This window comes from Homarus americanus, unplaced genomic scaffold (genome assembly GCF_018991925.1).
Source record: "Homarus americanus isolate GMGI-L3 unplaced genomic scaffold, GMGI_Hamer_2.0 scaffold8584, whole genome shotgun sequence".
Lineage (NCBI taxonomy): Eukaryota > Metazoa > Arthropoda > Malacostraca > Decapoda > Nephropidae > Homarus > Homarus americanus.
The window spans coordinates 20,001-28,095 of record NW_024734687.1 but is presented as its reverse complement, the minus strand read 5'-3'; the positions used below and the strand labels follow the sequence as shown (position 1 = coordinate 28,095).

Here is an 8,095-nt window from a genome sequence, read left to right as displayed (position 1 = left end):
ATAAAGGTGGTTATTAGATATTTGTGGAGGTGGAGGGAGGGAAAAGAGTGTTAAGCCACGTAGGTGTTTTGAGGGTCTGTGTATGTGGGAGAAAGGGGGAAGGTAGGTTGAACAAGTGGGTGTAATTACTGATCAATGAAGAGCTTATATTTAGCGTAGGTAGGGGTCTCTCTCTCTCTCTCTCTCTCTCTCTCTCTCTCTCTCTCTCTCACAGTAGACGGAGATCGATGTAATAATACAGTGCTCATTGCGTCCTTCTCTACGCTACAAAACACTCACTCGACCACACCCTTCTCTACACCACACCCTTGACACCCTCACCCTTCTCTACACCACACCCTCCACCACACCACAAACATAATTTATAAAAAAAAATTATATCACATTATAAAACCTAAGTTAATATAATTTTTAATACGTTTACTGAGTGTGTTTTAGTGTGTCTGATAATGTAAATATAATTCTAGTTTCCCCAGGCGGTCAAGGTTGATGGAAACTAATACGAAAATCGGTTCTATGACTAAATAAAAAATACATCCATGGAAAATGTTTATGTGTAACTATTTATAAGGTGAATGTGCACTAAAGTGTGGTAGTGTGTACTTTAGTGTGTACATATACGATAATGTGTACATGTGTTAATATTTACCTTAGTATGTGATCTAAACTTATATTTCATTGTCTGAACTCTTAACCTAATCTAACCTAACCAAACCTAACCAAACCTAACCTAACCAAACCTAACTGACGCCTGGATATGCACCTACAGAATAATCTTTACTAAACACGCTACAGTGTATAAAACTTTGGCCACGTGGAGAGGTGTGTGTCCAGGAGAGCAGAGCGAGTCTTCTCACAAAGCAGATTCTTGGCGTCCTTGAAGGCGGGTTCCTGGGCCCTCACGCGTGTTTTAAGGAGTCAACACTCTGTCACTCCCAAGAATATCTCTCCTTCTACCCATCCCATCCACATTTAAACAGTCTTGGGTGTCTTAGGGAGTTTATTAATATCTTATAATAAATGAGTGACAGGTAAGGTATCTCCCGTTTACCTATACCTGAAAAAATGTTGAACAGGTGAAAAAAGGTTCTTACCTGTACACGAAACGAGCTGATGGTGAACCGTCTCTTCCACAGTCTCGAACTCGACCAGTTAAGTAGATGGTAGATAGAGAAATAATTCATGAATACTGAGCTTTGTTAGGTGTCCGACAACTGCTTGTTTGTGGGTCGACGAATACAGAGTTGAGTAAAACTTGGATTCAGAGGAGGAGAGAAGGAATGATGGGGAGTGAAGGAGGGGAGGAGTGAGAAGGGGGAGTGAAGGGAAGGAGGAGGTGAGAAGGAAGGGAGGAGAGGTAGAAGGGAGTGAAGAGAGGGGAGAGGGTGAAGGAAGGGAGGGAGTGAAAGGGGAGGGTAAAGAAGGAGGAGTGAAGAGAAGGGGAGGTAGTGAGGAGGAGAGGGGGAGGTGAAGAGGGGGAGTGAAGGATGGGTGGGAGGGGGAGGTGTGAAGGAATGGAGGGAGTGAGGATGGGAGGGAGGAGGGACTGAAGGCAGGAAGGAGGGGTGAGGAGAGTGGAGGATGGGTGGGAGGGAGGGGGACTGAAGGCAGGGAAGGAAGGGGAGGGAGAGGGTGGGAGGGTGTATTGAAGTATTACAGGGACAAGGTAAAGTATGTGACGCCAACCTTGGTCGTGGTGTCATTGACCTCTGTGTGGCCCGTCTAGATTCCATCGAGTGGTTATGTTGTGTACTTCCCAGTGACGACTGACTGGGGTGCTTGGTACACACACACACACACATCTAGGTTAGCGGTCTTTGTTAGGTGTTGACGGGGGTGAGGGAGGGGTAAGGGGCGAGCTTCCACTGGCCTGAGTGTCGCACACTTGACCCGCCACACGACAGCTGGTGAACGGTCACGCTGAGTTGATGTCGTCCCCATGTGTTGTCGTCTAAGTGTTCATCCTCAACACTATCTCTGTCTGGTGATCTCTGTCGTGTTCTTGATGGTCCCAGCTGTCATGGTGTGGGTATTGCGGCAGGTCTTGGGTCTACATACCCCCATAATGGACTAAGACTTTTATAAACTGTGTAGGTCTTGAGTTTTATTACCTCATGACAACTCTGTGTTTAGGTTAGGAGACGAGAGGAGATCGTTAAGGAAATACAATTGACATAAGATCAGACAATAAATGTATCAGATGTTAAGACTAATAAACAATACTCAAGGATAATATCTCACTGTTGCTGTAAGGTTAGAACAGTTTAGAGGTTAAGTATAATGCTGTAGATCTCTCTTATAGTGACTGTGTCTTGCTAGTTGTGGATCATTACTAGGTGTTCCGTACTGGGTGTTCCATACTGGGTGTTCCGTACTGGGTGCTCCATACTAGGTGTTCCATACTAGGTGTTCCGTACTGGGTGCTCCATACTAGGTGTTCCGTACTGGGTGCTCCATACTATGTGTTCCATACTAGGTGTTCCGTACTGGGTGCTCCATACTATGTGTTCCATACTAGGTGTTCCGTACTGGGTGCTCCATACTAGGTGTTCCGTACTGGGTGCTCCATACTGGGTGTTCCACTGGTGTTCCGTACTGGTGTTCCATACTGGTGTTCCGTACTGGGTGCTCCATACTAGGTGTTCCGTACTGGGTGCTCCATACTAGGTGTACTCCATACTAGGTGTTCCGTACTGGGTGCTCCATACTAGGTGTTCCGTACTGGGTGCTCCATACTATGTGTTCCATACTAGGTGTTCCGTACTGGGTGCTCCATACTATGTGTTCCATACTAGGTGTTCCGTACTGGGTGCTCCATACTAGGTGTTCCGTACTGGGTGCTCCATACTGGGTGTTCCATACTAGGTGCTCCAGGCTACGAATACAGTCACACTTGAGCAACACCGTGGTGCATTACGCTACTGTCCTCGGTGTTAAGATCTCCTGACAGTGGTAACTTATCACTGACGTCGTCCTTGTGATGCTCTCGTCAGGCCGTGGAGCAGTGGGTAATGTGATGCTGTAAACACATCCAGTACTCTGGTTCTGTCCTTAGTCACGTTGGTATTCAGATCAACTGATTCTAGTGAGTTGATGGTGGTTAGTCTCGGTCCTATGGGGATAATGTATCTAATATTTATTTTGTTACATGTGTTTAATAAAACCATTGAAGTATTGAGCAATGGGTCTCACGCAGCGATCACTCACAGGTAGAAAGTTTTAAGTGGTGGTACAAAGCTCAGCTCTGACCTCATTCACAGTATGTAAATGTAAGTACGGCGGCGAAGGACACCCACGTGATGTAAAAAAAATATTCCGAGACGATAGCATCACAATTGGTATTCGGGATGAGGAACTTGGGCTCTGATGACCGTCTGAGGGAACTGGAGATCCCTCTCAGAGATATATGCCACAATATACCTAACAGAACAAAATATATACAATTACACATTCCTAAGTATATGTAGAAACGCCACCAGCCCCGAGTACATGTATTAGCCCACCTGATTCAGTACTGATTATTGTCCAGGTAATGTATACTGACATGGAAACATGGGTCGGTCTGACGCCTTCGTCAGGAATATTTTTATTGACATCATAAGTTTGGAGAGTCATAGTAGTGAGTGGTGGTGGCGTTCAGTGGGTGGTGGACAGTGTGTGGTTGTTGTGTGTTAACAGCTGCGACCTTGATGCTCGGGGGTACAACAGCGATTCATTATTGGTAAGTGATCATCGTCTTCCGGTCAGTGGTAGTGGTGAAGGTGGTGGTGGCGGTGGTAAAGGTAGTGGTGAACGTAAATTTGGTTAGGTTAGGTTGTCACTTGTGCTGGTGGTGTGCTGGGTCTCACTCCTTCTCTGTATGGTAAGCGGTCATTGTCATTCCTGCAGTGTTGTTGTAATACCGTGGAGAAAGGAACACTGCTGCCCTTGACACGGTAGGTACTCACGACCTGCACTCTGGGAGGCTGTGTCTGGCTGTGTGGTTGTTCTGAGTGGCTGTGTGGTTGTTTTTTTATCACACATTAAAGGTTTTCGTTTTATTCTGAGTTGTTGGTATTCAGGAAGTGTTCGTTGTGGTGAGGGGAGGGGGGGGGTGAGGTAATTAGCTGTCACCTGGGGATGTTACCTGGCCCCGCTGAGAGACTGGTGTAGGTAATGGCTAGTCATTATGTCTATTAGCAGGAAAGACATGCGAGGTTAATGACACTTGCTTTGTATTAGGGTAATTATGTTATGAGGTAATATTATTGGGTTGAAATGGATGAGGATGAGTGGATGACGGTGAGGGGAGGAGGATAAGGGTGGATGGTGGTGATGGAAGGATGGTGGTGATGGGAGGATGGTGGTGCTGATGGTGGTATTGGACGCACATATAAAGACTATTCGATTATGATGATGATGACAATACTTCACAATAAATGAGTGAACTTCCTCAATTACCTTTACTCAATCTTAAAAGAGGAAAAAAAACCCTCGTAATTTCCTCCTTTACTCACTTTTCCTCTAACCAGTCAATCAGTCAGTCACCCCCTGAGTATGGACCAACTGTGAACAAGATTATGTGGCACTGTTTGGGAGGCTGGCTGGGAGGAATGTGTGTGTGTGTGGGGAGAGGTGAGAGAGCAGTGTCGCGAACAAGAACCAAAGGTCAAAGTTAGCCATTTCAGGTCAAAGGTCACAGAAGCTAAAGGGACATTATCATGATTATATTTATTACATTATATTAACATTACCTTTATAATCTGATTAATTTTATATATTTCTAAAGACTATAAGATTATAATCCTATCGTCTGCATATGTAATTACCCGTATAATTCTGTTGACGTCAGTGTGTGTGTGTTTAAGTTGTAAGGTCAATAATTCATGATGTGGCCGACATGTACAGTACAGGAGCTGGCTTGAGTATTCATGATGACCGGAGAAACAGGAACTTCGGGTGAGTGGGCGAAATGTGTGGGGTGAGAGGGCAGGGGGGGTGAGTGAGGTGAGAGTGATGAAAGGGTGGAGTATGTGAGTGAGGTGAGAGGGCAGAGGAAAGTATGAGAGGGATGAGAGGGCGGAATTAATGGTAAGGGAAAGTGGAATGAATACCATGTGAGGGCAAGGAACAGTGTGGCTGGGAATGAGAGAACGTGAGAGTGTGAGAGAATAAGAGAGAGAGAGAGAGAGAATAATTTAGCCCAACAAGTGCTTAACCACATCCTCATTGACCACAAGACCAACCCACCACCGTACTGTTGTCGTCCTCACAGTGTCGCGAGCCTGGTCAGGGGTATGGTACAGTGGGAGTCACGGGATTTGTGTACTATACGGGTCATAGCTTAGCCTTTGGTCCATCCTTTCTGCCTTGTTTGGGTGTGTGTGAGTGGAGATGGATTTGATACTGGCTGAAATAATAGAGGTAAACCAAAAGGACATCTTGGGGGGCCTTGTTGTGGTAGAGAAACACTACTACAAAGGCTGATCGACGCCAGATGAAGGGAGCGTTAATGTAAAGTGTTGTTGTTGGACATAAAGAGTGGGGAAAAGCTATGATTTATGTTTATATATTTATTACGTATTTTTTATTAATTAGTGTATGCATCAATTTGTTCATTTTATATTGTTTATTGAGTATTTTTAAGAGGATATTACCGGATAAAGACAAATTTATTCACGATAGTTAATTTGATTATTTAGTTAAGTCCGAAATTCCTCAGATGCTTTTGTTTCAGTAAATATACGTAGTTGATGTATTTTCTTCTTTATTTAACACGAAATAAGTTGAAATACCAGCAGCGAACTACCCACTCAAACACTCCATCCTGAAACATTCACGAGTCAGCTCAGTGTGTCAGCCAAGGGTGTCTGAATATTTCCAAATCAGACGAGTTTGTATAACCAATTGGGCGGAATAAAGTTTTACTACTAATATTACTTCACTGTTGATCGTAACCTTCCTTTGCCTCCTGACTGAAGGTTCAAACACTGGGCCATTGTACTGCCAGACCATAATGACATCATCACCACCACCATCGTTGAGTATCGCATTCATTATAGCTGCGTCAGATAGCCATATGAACGTGTTTCCTGCGCCACTGAACCATTGGACTTGAGAATTATATATGGCATGACCGTTTATACAAGTCCAATGAAAAATATAAGAAGTAATATATGTTTAGGTATAATAGAGCTTTATATGAGACATCACTTGCGTATTTGTTTGTGAGTTACTTTGTACATAACATAATAGAGGTTCTATTTCACTGTGTATATTACTTATGGTTTTATTGCTGCCATTAATTATATATATATTTTTTTAATCCCCAAAGTTATTAAGTACATACATATTAATATATTTCCTCAATTATTGGTGTGGTAATGTCAAAAAATATATATTCGTATTCACATTAGAATGTTTCCTGGCCGAGGGTGACATGCAACTGTTGTGTGATTATCTTTTGTTCTCCTGTTGCTCTCTTTCACTTTTCCTCTTATTTTTCCTCATACCTTTCCTTTTACTTCTCCTCTCTTACTTCCTTTACTTTTCCTCTAACTTCCTCTTACTTTTCCTCTTACTTTTCTCCAAGACCTTCTCCCTGGTTCTGGCCCAACAAGGAGTGACTACTTAGGATTTTTCTTTCATCATCAACACGTCTTTATCGTAAGTCTTTTTTTTTTGTATAAGACTTTAGATGGTCTTCCCGGAGGAGACATAAAATGGCCGCCTTTGTTCTCGTGTTCCAGTGATCTCCAGCATCAAATTCTTCTTTCCTTTGAGAATTTCTTACAGTTTTGGGGGGGTTTTCTTGTTAGTAGACAGACAGATAGACAGATAGACAGTAACTTGTTCCCTTAGTTACTGATAGTGCCTGATGGAGTGATCATGTGAGGTGGTGTGTGTGTGTGTGTTTTTCACGTCTTATACTGCTCGTGGTAAGGGATGCTCTCCTCTGGGCCTTCCATGTGTGGTGGCCGGCCCTCCCGTGTGTGATGATCGGCCCTCCCGTGTGTGGCTGACCCCCAGGTGTGGTGGCTGGCCTCCTGTAGCTGGCCCCTCACGTGGTGGGGTAGAGATAGTGGTGGTGCGGGAACACTGTATACTCAGGTGACTCGTTGCTGTGATGAGAGGGTGACTAAAGCTATCTCACCTTGACGTGTCTCTCACCCCCCTTCCCCCCCCTCTCTCTCTCACACACACTCTCCATCCTCTTACAGTATTTTTCTCTCTCCCTTCCTTCCTTCCTTCCTTCCTTCCTTCCTTCCTTCCTTCCTTCCTTCCTTCCTTCCTTCCCTCTCCCTTTCATCTCGCGCATATTCAAGCCAATATCCCGGTCTTAGACGGGAGAGAGACGGAAAAAGGTATTGCTAATCTCGCCTCTTTGGCCAGCAAAGCCAGATCACTAACATCAATATTTGCTTCGTGTGGGTCATGTTTGTGGGCGTGGGTGGGGGAGCGTGAGACTGGGCGAGGATGAGAGTATGTGTGTGGGTATATGTTCGTATGGGTGTTTCTGAGGGTGTTGGTGTGGGTAAGTATGAGTGTGGATGTCGGGTGAAGTCGTTGGTGATGTGGGTATGTGTGTGGATGTGTGGATAGGTGGGTGTAGAGAGGGAAATATGATCATCCTGCCTCCATCATACATCTCTTGATTTACATATTAATGACCATAACGTTATAAAAAAAAAGATGTTTATTTATGTTGTTCACTAAAAGTCGTAACTGTGTTTTCTCTATGATACTGAATTCACCTGTACTGTTGTGACGCCCTGATGAATAATTTAATACAAGGGGTTTACCTGTTGGCTGATGGTTAACACACGTTGCTATATCACATCATCTTCAAACACGAGGGCATTAATAGTGTTCCGCTGAGATACTGGTTTAGACGCTGCCGATAGTCAACCAAAGATTGAATAGTGTTCCTGTGGCCCCAAAACAACAAATTATTGACGTTTTGTTGTTATTTAAGCCTACGGGAGGTTGAGAATCTTGCCTAACAGGAGCGTATTATTTTCCTTGATAATAGTCCTCACCTCAAGACCTGCTCACCCACTAGTAGATGCAGTTCCTTCCTGTTGGATAATACGACCGACGGTTTATCAACACACAG

General features: G+C 44.2%; 1 protein-coding gene across 1 annotated transcript in view; it reads left to right on the top strand.

Annotated features, from left to right (window-relative positions):
* Positions 1-5,219: 5,219 nt before the first annotated feature.
* The window catches only part of LOC121870464, a 20,040-nt gene continuing 17,164 nt past the window's right edge, over positions 5,220-8,095 (top strand). Inside the window, exon 1 of the mRNA XM_042372288.1 lies at positions 5,220-5,274. The gene's annotated coding sequence lies outside the window, so the exon portion shown is untranslated. The remainder of the gene's footprint in view (positions 5,275-8,095) is intronic.